This window comes from Lichenostomus cassidix, chromosome 2 (assembly GCF_008360975.1).
Source record: "Lichenostomus cassidix isolate B80296 chromosome 2, HeHo_3.0, whole genome shotgun sequence".
Taxonomy (NCBI): domain Eukaryota; kingdom Metazoa; phylum Chordata; class Aves; order Passeriformes; family Meliphagidae; genus Lichenostomus; species Lichenostomus cassidix.
Window position 1 is genome coordinate 129,527,903 of NC_139482.1, and position 11,881 is coordinate 129,539,783.

At 41.4% G+C, this 11,881-nt stretch overlaps 1 long non-coding RNA gene across 2 annotated transcripts; it reads right to left on the bottom strand.

Annotated features, from left to right (window-relative positions):
* Positions 1-1,222: 1,222 nt before the first annotated feature.
* On the bottom strand, positions 1,223-11,341 carry LOC146442265 (uncharacterized). Of its 2 annotated transcripts, XR_014850209.1 has the most exons (4): positions 11,253-11,341; positions 8,306-10,698; positions 5,632-5,732; positions 1,223-3,685 (listed from the first exon to the last, which is right to left on the bottom strand). It is a non-coding gene; the product is annotated as an uncharacterized LOC146442265 (long non-coding RNA). The 2 variants fall into 2 exon arrangements; XR_014850208.1 differs by having other exon boundaries at positions 1,223-5,732.
* Positions 11,342-11,881: the final 540 nt, after the last annotated feature.

The following is an 11,881-nucleotide window of genomic DNA, read 5'->3' on the forward strand; positions in this document are numbered from 1 at the left end:
TTCATAATGAAAAGACTCAGATTTTGCACTGCATTGCAATCAGATGAATGGCCTTGAATGAAAAAGATGGCTATGAAGCTCTGCAGCGTTCAGGGTAGCCTAAGTTCTGTGTTCTTATAGTTTTATAATGACAATATATTCTTAAGACCAGCTCCAGTAACAGAAGCAATGATCTCCTACCTTTTCTGAATCAAACATCCAGTATAACTGAATTAGAGCTAGATTTCCATCTTCTATGCATATTATATATTTTTAAAAGGAATGTATTGATGAGAGCTCAGTAATTTCATAAGTAGTATCTCTATGAACATAATATTTCTGTTAATAGGATTTCATTTTCTCAGATTAATTGAATGTCTTCAAGTATTCAGTGTGTGTCTTTCTCATATTTTAATTCTATAAATGGACTGCTAATCTCTCAGCATTCTCAATATTTTGAATTTTCAAATAAAGCCCAATAGATTATATTGTAGTGAGCCTCCTTCCTGCTAATATAAGTATGTAAGTATTTCTGCATGAAGATTTGCTTGTGAGATTTTGTGTTTGGTATCTACTCTTAGACAAGCCTTTGAAATCCATGCACATACCAAAACACAAATGTAATCTTACAGTTATACCCACATATAAAATTGAGCAATATATGTAGAAAATAATGCATACTCAAAGGTATGTTGATCTTCAATGTTATTTGCAGCAACATTTTTCAACTGTCACCTCATAACTTTTGAGAGCATTTGCTGATGGAAAGCAGGCAAGAAGCAGAGAAGCAGCATGTTTTTCTCTTTAGGGTGCTTTGGGGTGTCACTGACTGGCTGGACATTGGCAAATTTTGGGGTCAGGGCCAGGCAATGCTAGCCCAAGGAAGGGACAGGGAAAAGTCTCCCCTCAGCCTCTGACCTGTGGCTGTGCCAAAGGGACCAGCGGGTGACAAGAACAACTGGTGGGTCTCAAGGGTCAACAACAGCACAGACTCCAGCAGACTGCATTTTTCTCTAACTCAGTAAGTTTTCATGATCTGGAGGCTTCATTATTGTGATGCAATTTTCATTAATAGTCCTTTTTTCCTCTAGTTATTTATTTTAATGGCAGGCAGATTTTTTTCCCCTCTGCCAACAGAACGTGACTTACTCAGAGACAGGGCAACAGAACTTGCATCAGGAAGGTTTTTGAGCAACCCCCTTGATAGCAATAATTTTCATTCTGATTGAGCTCTTATCACTCCTAAAATTCGCCTGCACTTTCACTGCTATCTATTTTGCTGGTGGATCTGAGTTAGCACTCGAGCTCTTTGGGCTGTCTCTGCCAAGAGCAGAGCAGCAGGAGGTCCTGCACACCTCCGGGCTGAACGTCCTTGTGCAGCCACCTGTCCACAGCAGCTACAGAGGCAACCCCCAGGAGCTCAGCTCTGAAATCAGTTGAGTCATCAAATGAAGCTCTCTAATTTGGGCCTGTGGGTCTCAGTGCTGGCTTTGTTAGGTGATGGACTGTATTCCAAATTGCTGGGACCCCAGCACTGAAGGTGATCTGGCTGAAAGACAAAGTCTATTATTTAAGGTTTATTGCTTAATATAAAGCTATACTTCTTTGGAGAGCTGAAATTACATTTTCTTCCCAGTCTTGTGCTTTGGTGGGCTTCATGTCTGTTCAAGGTTTGGTCAGTACAGTTGTCAGGGTTCTGTGAGGTTACATTTGTAGATAAGACCTGAAGAAGTAAGTATGAATTCTTCTCTTTGCACATACCTTTTGAAACTTTCTCCTTTCAGCCTGTCAGACAGGGCAATTAAGAATCCAGCTTTACCATCTCATTTGATTGTATTTGGCTTGCAAAGGTGTCTCTGCATTCACAGCATCAGTCAGTGAAGGCCAGTAAATAATGAAAAGCTGCTGTCTCTGGATCAGCCCCCTCCAGGTGTCTGGGATGTCAGAGGTAGGCAAACATCTACTGGGGTCTTTCTGGAGGTAGCATGAAGAGCCAAGAGGAGGCAGGATGTGTTTCAGGGTAGCATTTGTTTCTGTTCTCCAGGATTTGCAGCCCTTGTGGGCTCCCCCAGAGCAGAAGGCTCACTTCAGTACAGACAGTGCATAAAAGGACGAAGAACTGATAACATCAAAAGCAGTGTGGAGGAGCAAACAAGCCATGCCAGCATGGCAACATCACTGCACATATATATTGTCTTCGGAGGCTCGTGCTCTGGCTCGTGCTCTGGCTCGTGCTCTGCCACAGCTCTTCAGAAACTCCATAGGAGTGCAAAGACCATGAGGAGTAGCACTGCTCTATTTCCAAAGTTCCTTGCCCAGTGAGTCTATGATGGCTGTATTCTTTGGCATGTGGAGTACAGGATGTCTTCACCTTACTGCGGAAACGGTGAGGGCTGAAGGCAGAAGGCTATGTTACCAAAGACCTGCTGAGTTTAATGAGGTGCGTAATCAAGCATCTGGAATCCCATGTTCAGTGTGTAATTTCAAACAGAAGTTAGTATGCTGTTGGAAAATGTAACAGAAAACTCCTCCCTTGAAGAAGCAGACACATGGTTGATTCCCATTTCCCCTCTCCTTGGGACCAGGTCCAGAGTCAAATCCCAGTTCTCCACCCTAGGGAGTATCACAGCTCCTCCCTGCGTGGCTATTCACCCTCTTGATTGTCCTTCATGAACATGTCATCTTGCTTCCCCAAATTCCCAGTATTTCTACAGACATTTTTACATTCTGGTATCCTCTTTCCAGGCAAAAGTTTTAGGTATATGCTCCTGGTATGGGATTTTCTATGGAAGTAGCTAGCCCATCTGTGCTCTTTGGGCATTTCTGTTCTTTGCCTAGTGGCTCTGTGTTGTGAACTGGCACTGTTGACCATGCTGGAGCTGGGACCAGTGGCCTTGCTGAGTCTAAACCTTTATTCCAGAGCTCTCCTGTCCCTTATTTTGCCATGTCAGACAGCAGTTTCATTGGTGTCCAAGTACAAAGTGTTTTTTCTACAATAGTCAGTCCTCAGAGTAGCAGTTGACACTGCAAAGTGTCAGCACACTGAGCAGCAAAGTATAGCCATGTCTATGCACTCAGTACCTTGCTGCTTTCACATCCCTCCTGAATGCTTTCTGAGTCACAGCACTCTGCTTAAATGGAAATAAAACACAATAACAGGAGTCAAGCCAGCAGAGGCAGGATGGCTGCAGCACAGTGCCTGTCCTCAGCACTGTGTCATGGATCAACAAAAGCGCCAGGCAAGCTCCAGCTGCAGATGCTTCACCCTTATCAGTGAAGTGCATAGCAAGAAGCACTTTAATTTTCCAGATGCAGGGATTAATTACAATTTTGCAAAGCACTTTGCCTGGTCCAATGGAGTACTCCACAGGTGGAGAGTATGGAAGCGGAATAAATAAAAAACACCAAGTAATTTTTCTTAAACAGGGTCACTTCTCTGATCACAGCCATACCACTCCTTTACACTGATTGTCAGCTTGGCAAGGCAAACACATTCCTCTCTCACATGCTCTCCACTCACTTTGTCCCTCCTGCTAAGCATCTGGTGCAGACAGCAAACCATAAACCATCCTGTGTCTGCTGGAATTCAGATGCCTCAGCCTAGTGACTGGTGCAGAAAATGGAATGAGCACCTTGCAGCTCACAGGCATTTGGGGTCAGCAAGCTGCCAATCCGCTGTCTTTGGAAAGCAGAACACCATGGCTGCCTGGTGGGGAAGAGCAGACGTAATTGCAGGAAGTCAACTAATTCATGCAAAATTTAGCTAATCATTAATGGTGGGGTACACAGCCATTCTTCTGCAGTGCTGAACAATTACTTCTAAGTCATGTTTAAAGGCTAGCATGTAACAAGATGTGTGGTTGAGTAGCTGGAGCAGAAAGCATCTCACTGGGTGAGCTGATTTCTGCTCCCTTCCTTGCCCCTACTCCTTCAGCTGAAGCAAGTCTCCCTCCCAGGCTGTCAGGATAGTGTCACTGGTTACTGATAAGTATGTTGCTACTAAAAGCAGAAATTCAAAGGATCAAATCTGGCTGGGGTTTCTCTCACTAGATGTTATTGCAGTTCAACTCCTTTGTGCCTGTGTTTATCCTGGAGAGTAAGAAACCCAGAGACCTGACTCTGAACAGGGACATTACCACGCTGATCACAGTTGCATTCAATCTCTGTTCCTGTTATGAGTTATAAAGATGCAGAAAAAGGGTATACCTAAAAGGTGGGAGATCCAGAGTACGATCTAGCTTTGCCCCAACACATTCCAGTTCTGCTTTATCTCCTACTTCACTTTTTCAACTGCTGCAAGCACAGTTTGGTGTGGGGTGCTGCTGGATGGAGAGAGAGATGTTTCCTTCTGACTAATTCCTATTTCCCAGCAATAGTGTTCAGAAGAAGAGCTTGGAAAAAGAAGCCAGCAAAGAACAAAACAGTCCTGGGTGTTGCAGGATCTCGTTGAGGGAGCACTGAATGACAGGGAGAATCATGAACATACAAAGTTTGGACACTCACACAAAGATGAAAACTTCGTATCTCCTCTGAGTGTCTCAACAGCCTACATCCTACTATAAGCAGCTCAGCTCTCCACATGTGTTTGTGCCTGTGTATGAAGTTTCATTCACATTCAGTTGGGGTTTTAAGGGGTTTTCTGTCTTCTTTCACAGGAAAAAATCCTAAAATTATATCTTCACTTGACAATTGCATTAACAAGCACCTGGCACTAACTCAACAAATATGCTGAAAGACACCAGTATTTAAGTCACAAGCAGGTAGGATATGACAGTGCCTTTCTGCTGGGTGCCTTGTTTATAAAATCACACAAATACTTCCTGGGGAATAAATTATCTAGCCAATTTCCTCTGCTTTCCTGTTTGTAAATTGCTTCTAAGTAGCTCATGTTTCTCTTGAATGTGCTTTTAGTAAATACATCAGGCTATGGACAAGCAGTTTATTGTGACTGCTTGCTGTTTAATACTCAAGCTGGTTTCATTCATTTTAATTTTATACAAAAGCTATTTCTATTTTCTGGATGGATAAAAGTACCACTTTCACACCAGAAACCAGAGGCTGGTTTCTGGTGTGAAAGCTCATTCCTAGAAGTGCCACATTTGTTTGTGCCTATTTAATAATTTTCATTTAAAATCATTTCTTCCATGAAATAAATCTGTCTTAAGGAGTTCAGTGACCCCAGTTTAAAGGCTGTGCAGACTCCAGTAAACAGTAGATGAAACTCCCTTGGAGATTTAGGAATGGTTGTTTATCACCAAATCTATACATTCATCTTCATGGCCTCTTTGGAGCCACTTCAGTGCTCCACGTAGCTCTCAGGAGTCTCAGCCTGAAGCACAAATGACACCAGGCTGGAACAAACTGAGGGCTGGAACACATTTCTGTGTGTGGAAAAGGAGCGGAGAGGGTATAATTCCCATGAAGATGGCTAAACCAGACCTTTCACATTCACAGGCTATCCCAGCCCACTGAGAACCTTTGCTGTGCTATCTGGAAAGGATCTGGCAAAGCAGCCACTGCTTTCAGTAAGACCTGACCCATGCAGGCTCACAACAGAACCTCTCCTGTGTTTCTGTCCCAGGTGTTTACAGAATAGGTCAGGAAGGCTAAATCCTTAGCTCTCTCCTTCAGAGTTTGTTTTCTTTTCCTTACCTTTCTAAGTAGACAAAGCAGCAGCTTCAGCTGCCCCAAGGTGCCTGTGGACACTCTGTTCTCATGGAAGATATTGAATGGAGCTCCTTCAGGCAGACTGGCTGAATAGGAAGACCACAAATGATCCCGTTAAAATGTATGGTGTAGGTGCCCTTTTGCCATACAGCTCAACCTCCTTCACAAATATCAGACAGATATTACAGTACAAGAAGAGCCTGCTAATTAGTAGACACTGCAGGTGAAAGTGCTCCTGTAGCTGCCCTTGTTGACCTGGCCCATTTACACACACAGCACGTTTAACATCACAGACCTGAGCTGCCCCAGCAAGCAGTGCCACGTCCTTCCCCACTGGACCATGTGACCCAGTGATGTGCCTGCTCCGTTATCCTGCAGGGTGCTTATGACAGCACTGAAATATGGAGCTTGGAACTTTAAACCAGCCACATGGGCTAGGACAAGATTTTCCCTGTTGCTTGTGTGAGAGGAGGTGTAACTATAGCAGTTGGATGTAAACTGATCTGCAGCTTCAGATTTTCACCAGAAGCACCCAGAGGTTCTGAATGCTTCTGAAATGTTGAAATTTTTGCTATTTCATGTAGCTGTTTGGAAAAAAACAAATTTTTATAGTGTTGAAAAATATACTAGTTCTAACAATGTCTAATCCAGTCATCCCCAAAACTTGTTAAACACAGCAACCAATGTCCGAGAATATTTTAACAAGAATGTAAGACTATTCCTTTGAATAAAAACTGAATTGGCTTTATTGGTATTCGTTAAGCCTCTCAGCTGCATTCCACAAACATTTGTGTTTACCAGAATGCTTGTAAAAAGGAAAAAATGTTGTAAACATTCAAGTGAATGTGGATTTATACAAAAACTTTTGCCTTCAGAATATTAAAGTAGCTGCCTTTAAATGTCTCCCTTGATTTAGAAGGGATCTGCTGAGGGAATAAAAATATTGTATAACACTAATCATCAGTGGCAAAAAAAAAAAGCCTAAATAACCCCATTGCTTTTGGTATACTTATTCTGGATTTATAGACATCTGCTGAAACCAGATCTGAGCTTTTATTTTTACAAGCCTCTATTTTTTTATCTAAAATGGCTTTCAGAGAAAATGCTTTGAATCAAGTTCTGTCATGTTTGTTTGTTCTGTGCTTTATAAAACTGTTAAGAATGATTTAATCTGGGCATGATCGTGGGACTGAAGATAATGTAATAATAAGACTTACTAAAATCACATCAGAGAAAATTATGTTATACTGTGAAGTCAGGAAAAAATGCTACTTTATCTCAGAAAATGTCTCATTTTCAGTGAAATTTTCCAGAATGACAAGTATCGACTGATGTGGTGTGTGGACTTGCATTATCTGCAGCCTCAGCACTCGTCCCTGCACTTCTTCTATGGGTCCTTGGGTCACCCTACACCCACTGGCCTCTGGGTCACCCTACTTTCTCCCTACTGTGATCCCTTCCAGACTGGATCAACTGTCTGGAAACCTTACATCATCCAGGAGCTGTAGCTACAGGACATCTCAGCATTGCTGACTTCCTCAAAAACTGGAGACATTTTCTAGCCTTTAGGGTATGAAACCAAGATGTCATAATCTCTGCAAGCCACAGTTTTTCCAGTGGGAAAAAAATCCACCCAAGACAGCGGCAAGCCACAGAACCTATTGAGCCCTTGGTGTGGTATCTGGTCACCCTTGTGGCAAGGAATCAGCAATCCAAAAAGCTCTGGGAAAATAAACTCAAGCTTTCAGTGACTGACCTGTCTTAGATGAGGCTCCCTCAACTGACTCAAACTCCTGGGGAACAGCAGGAAAGCCCTTGGAAATGGGGATGCAGACCAGGAATCCTTAGGAGAAAGTTGTCTCAGTTTCCTTCATGAAATACAGGCCAAATGTTTCCAGCACAATGAGCATCTGAACCACTTGTTCCACAGGAAATTTAAAAATTTCTTAGGATTAATTTTCTTGATTTGGAATAAAGTTTTTTACTCTGGCAGAGTTTCACACTAAATGTGGGTATCCCACATCAAAATATGAAAATCATATTTTGATCAAAATATTCCTTTAACAAGCAGTTCTGGAAAACAACACTCATCCTTTCTTCCTTTTCTCAAATTTCCTTATTCTTGTCTGTGACCATAGATAAAATGGTTAATGTTATGCCTATGCTCCACTACTAATTTTGCTGTGTGTCTCTGTGATAATGGTATCACAATGTGAAGAAGGGATTACATGGCAGATTCAGAGATTTTGGCACCAGACATCTGCGTGACTTTATGGCATCTTGAGGAAAGTAGCTTACAAGCCTGACTGCAATGAGCAGGTTTGCTTCAGGTGACAGACTACAGATTCTGGCTTCCTTCATGAGAGCTGAGAGCACTTGGCCATAAAGTGTACAGAATTTCCACAAGTGTTAAATTTTCTTAACGTTACAGGCCAGGACACTTGACTACAGACTGAGGTGCAACATTTAACCTAGGCTCCTTTTCTGAGTAGCAAAGAGGAACTGTGGAGGGAAATCTCTAATAATTTTGTTGTTCAAACACTGGGAGGAGAATGATTGCTCATATAAGTCATTTTTAGAGAGATGCAGTGTGTGTGCCTACGTTATTGCTGGTCAGCGTTATTGTCTGGTCCATGAAGATGCCAAATCCAGAGCTCACCTTCTATATTCCAGATGTGTTGATCAAGAAGGGAGATGCTGAAGAAATGGATTCTCTGATCCTGAAGACCAGGAGCTGGATTAATTCACTGCACTGTGATTTCCACCTGGCCACTAGAAAAACAGCCTGGATTAAACTGGAACTAAATTATCTACCTGTCTTTCCTGCACTGGTCATTGACCATGCTTTTAAAAAGACAGCAATTGTAGAGAGTTAGTCGCCACAGCAAGAAAAGCTACAAAACAGAACTCTGCAATGATCCTTTTCCCCGAGTTAAAGACTTTCAATCCCTTTATCAAAGTGTTAGCAATTCCCATTTCTAAGTCATGGAAATAATAACTAATACTGAGTAAAAATAATTAGAAATAGTTAATCAAAAGTTAGAAAATGTGGTAAATAGCCACTGGCAATGATACTTCTGATTACCTAACTGTGCCAGAACAGGCAGTTAACAAAGCTACTACTCCACTGATTTCACATTCCCAAGTGAAAACTGTAGCAAATACAAAATGGGTCAATGAATAGCACATTATTAAGTTTCTTTGGAGAATTTTTAAATCAGGTTCTGTGGCGTGTGACTGCATCTATATATTCTTTAGTGGCCAGGACGTGCCATCAGTTCAGGAGGTTAAGGCAAAAACCCTGCCCTTAACCTCAAGCCATTAACAGTTGTTTGATTAACTGAATCATGAGGGTTGGTTGTGCTTTGGTGAGCTGTAAACAAAACCCCTTGTGTAAATATTCACTCAGATAAGAAGTAAATTCACTATGGCTGCATTTCTACCATTTCCACCCAGTCGCAAGTGCTGTAGCCACACATTTTAAACTTGAAAATGTCATTCCACAGACAATAAGCAGTCACCTTTGTAAAGATATTTTTCATCTGACCAAAGATTTGGTGAAAACTAGTCGAATTATATGGTATGTCACAACATGTAAACTTTGAATATGCAAGGTTCAAAGAGCTTTTCTGTCTAGAAACAGTGTGAGCACTGCAAACCAATTCTATCTGTACTTATCACCACTGTGTCCATGCACGTGGCCTCCATGGGCAAATCATGTCGGGAAGTCTGAGCAAGGCAACCAATGAAGCAAAAAAAGATGTTTCTCATGAGAGAATCTGTTTTGCTGGCAGTCAGCTATTTCTGATAGAAATCTTGGTGGGACTACATCTTTGAGAAAGATTTGGCTACAGAGAGGGGAAGATGTTTTTCAGTATCTCTGGGAAGAAGTCTGCATGGAAGGAACCACAGAGATGGGTATAAGATTTTTCTTACAGATTAAAACCATTGTCCCAAGCACCTCAGTACTTTTTCTGCACTTACTAAATAATGCATGAGACTTAGCAACAGTACTGGGAAGAGAACAGCATCCCATCCTGCAACCTCCCAGATGCACACTGTGCATGTTAGGAGAAATAGCTGGGGATCAAGAGCTGTTGGTTTGCTCTCCACACATTAAATGCTCTTCTCCTTCTATACGTTAAACGCTTTGATTTCCTAATTGGTTTAGGAATGACATGGCTGTCAGATAAGCCATGGGGCTTTGTCTTTGAATTTCCCATCTATTCATTTTTAGCAGTATCTTGAACTACTCTTGCTTTCAATGCGAAAGATAACTTACTTGCAAATTTAAGGAAGCAAGACTGAAAGTTAAAAAACAAAACAAATAACCACCTACATTTATATATTTCTACTAGTTATTTGCATTACTGTAATATAAAAGGATAGGGGAAAAAGGAAGAAATTACTGGTTTAATCTAAGCTCTCCATTTATATAATATCAAAGTTAATCAAATGATCTCAGTAGGAATTCCTTCTATAGTCTGCCCTTATTACCATTTTAGAGTTACTCTGCAGGAATTCTGCTGTTTTTCATCCTTACTCAGAGGCAGCAGGTTTTTTTCTGTCTCTGTGTACAGTACCACTTAATAGATTGAGGATGTAAGGAATTTCCTGGCATGTAAACAGAATAATGTAGGAGAGAGAGTAGATTATTACTTTTAATACATTTCCACTAAATGCACCTCAATTCTTACAGCATTTTGATTTCACTCACAATTTTCTGTCTGCTAATTCCTGATAATGTCCTTTTCCATTTCATTATTTTATCCTGTTTCTTTCACTTTTCTTTTGACCTTTCATTTCTTCTTGACTCCTTTGTGTTTCAATGGTATGCCATGATTTACTTCTGCCCCTAGTTCCTTTCATTCCACTCTCCTTTATTAACTTTTGCCTCTTCTTTCTTCATGTTGTCCTTCTCTTTGTCCTCTCATCCTTCACTTTTTAGCAAATTGCCACATTGGTGAGAATTACTGGCGAAGATTAGAGATGTATGTCCTTCGAGGATACTGGAATTTATCAACAATCAGGTCTATGAACAAAAGCCAGTTTCTATACAGAAAAAAAAAAAGCTGAAACGTTAGGAAAGAGAGTATTATTTGAAGACTGGAAGTCAGCTTAGGAGTCAAGGTAATAGGCTCTACTTTGGCTATACTACAAGCTTGATATGTGACCTTGAGTAAATTACCCAACCTTCATCTGCCAGGATGAGCCATTTACCTACCTGCTAAAATTACCATAACAATATTTCTGTCTTAGGAGTGCTGCAAAGTTTAATTAAGCTTGGTAAGCACTCAAACATTCTTCATTTAGTAAAATTACCATCATTATGCATTAACCCACCATGACATTTTTCAGGCAGTAGTTGCCTTAATTTCTCTGTTCTAGACTTGAATATAACAGTATCCTTCAGCTACATTTAGCCAATAATTAAATGGTTTTGGAAAATATATTAATTAGAGCTGGAATTACAGCAATTGCTTGAAATCCCACAAATGCCCTGAACAGAAAAGCAGCTACAGAACTTACCTATCTCTTCTCCGTAACACACAAGTCCAAATTCCTCAGCTGACTGCATATATCTGCTTTCACATGCCTCAACACACCTTTCTTAGCATAGGACATGCCTCTCCAAGGGGCTCAGATGTCATTTAATTGCTGACACAAACAAATTCAGCAACACCATGTGGAAAAGGCTTCTCTGAGACAAATTTCCCCCATGTAACCTCTCCAAAATTACCTTAAATGTGATGGGATGCCTCAGCCTCCATGGCACACCTGTGCCACCTTTTTCATGATGGAGATTCATCTCAGGAGCAAGACAGCAGCCAGCAGCCTGGCACGCTCGCTATAGAGGACATGGCAGCAGGTCATGGGGCTGTGTCACCCAGGCAGTGGGGATGCAGGGCTCAGTGTCACCCAGGAAGTAGTCACAGAGCTGTGTCACCCAGGCAGCAGGGCCACAGGGCTGTGTCACCCAGGCTGTCCGAGGTGGCCAGGAACCCCCCGGCTCTGCCTGTGTAGCTGTTTTGTCAGCAATATTATAATATATGGCATAATAAAGAAAATTATAATAAACTTTAGCTTCATGTGAGAGTCAGGATAGTGGCAGCACTTTAAAATTAGGCTTGATTTCCACACTTTGTCTTGTATCAAAATCTATTCACAGTAATTAAACTACACATCAGAGGGAGGACGAGATTTTAACACAGCTTTGCACAAGGATTTTGTGCAA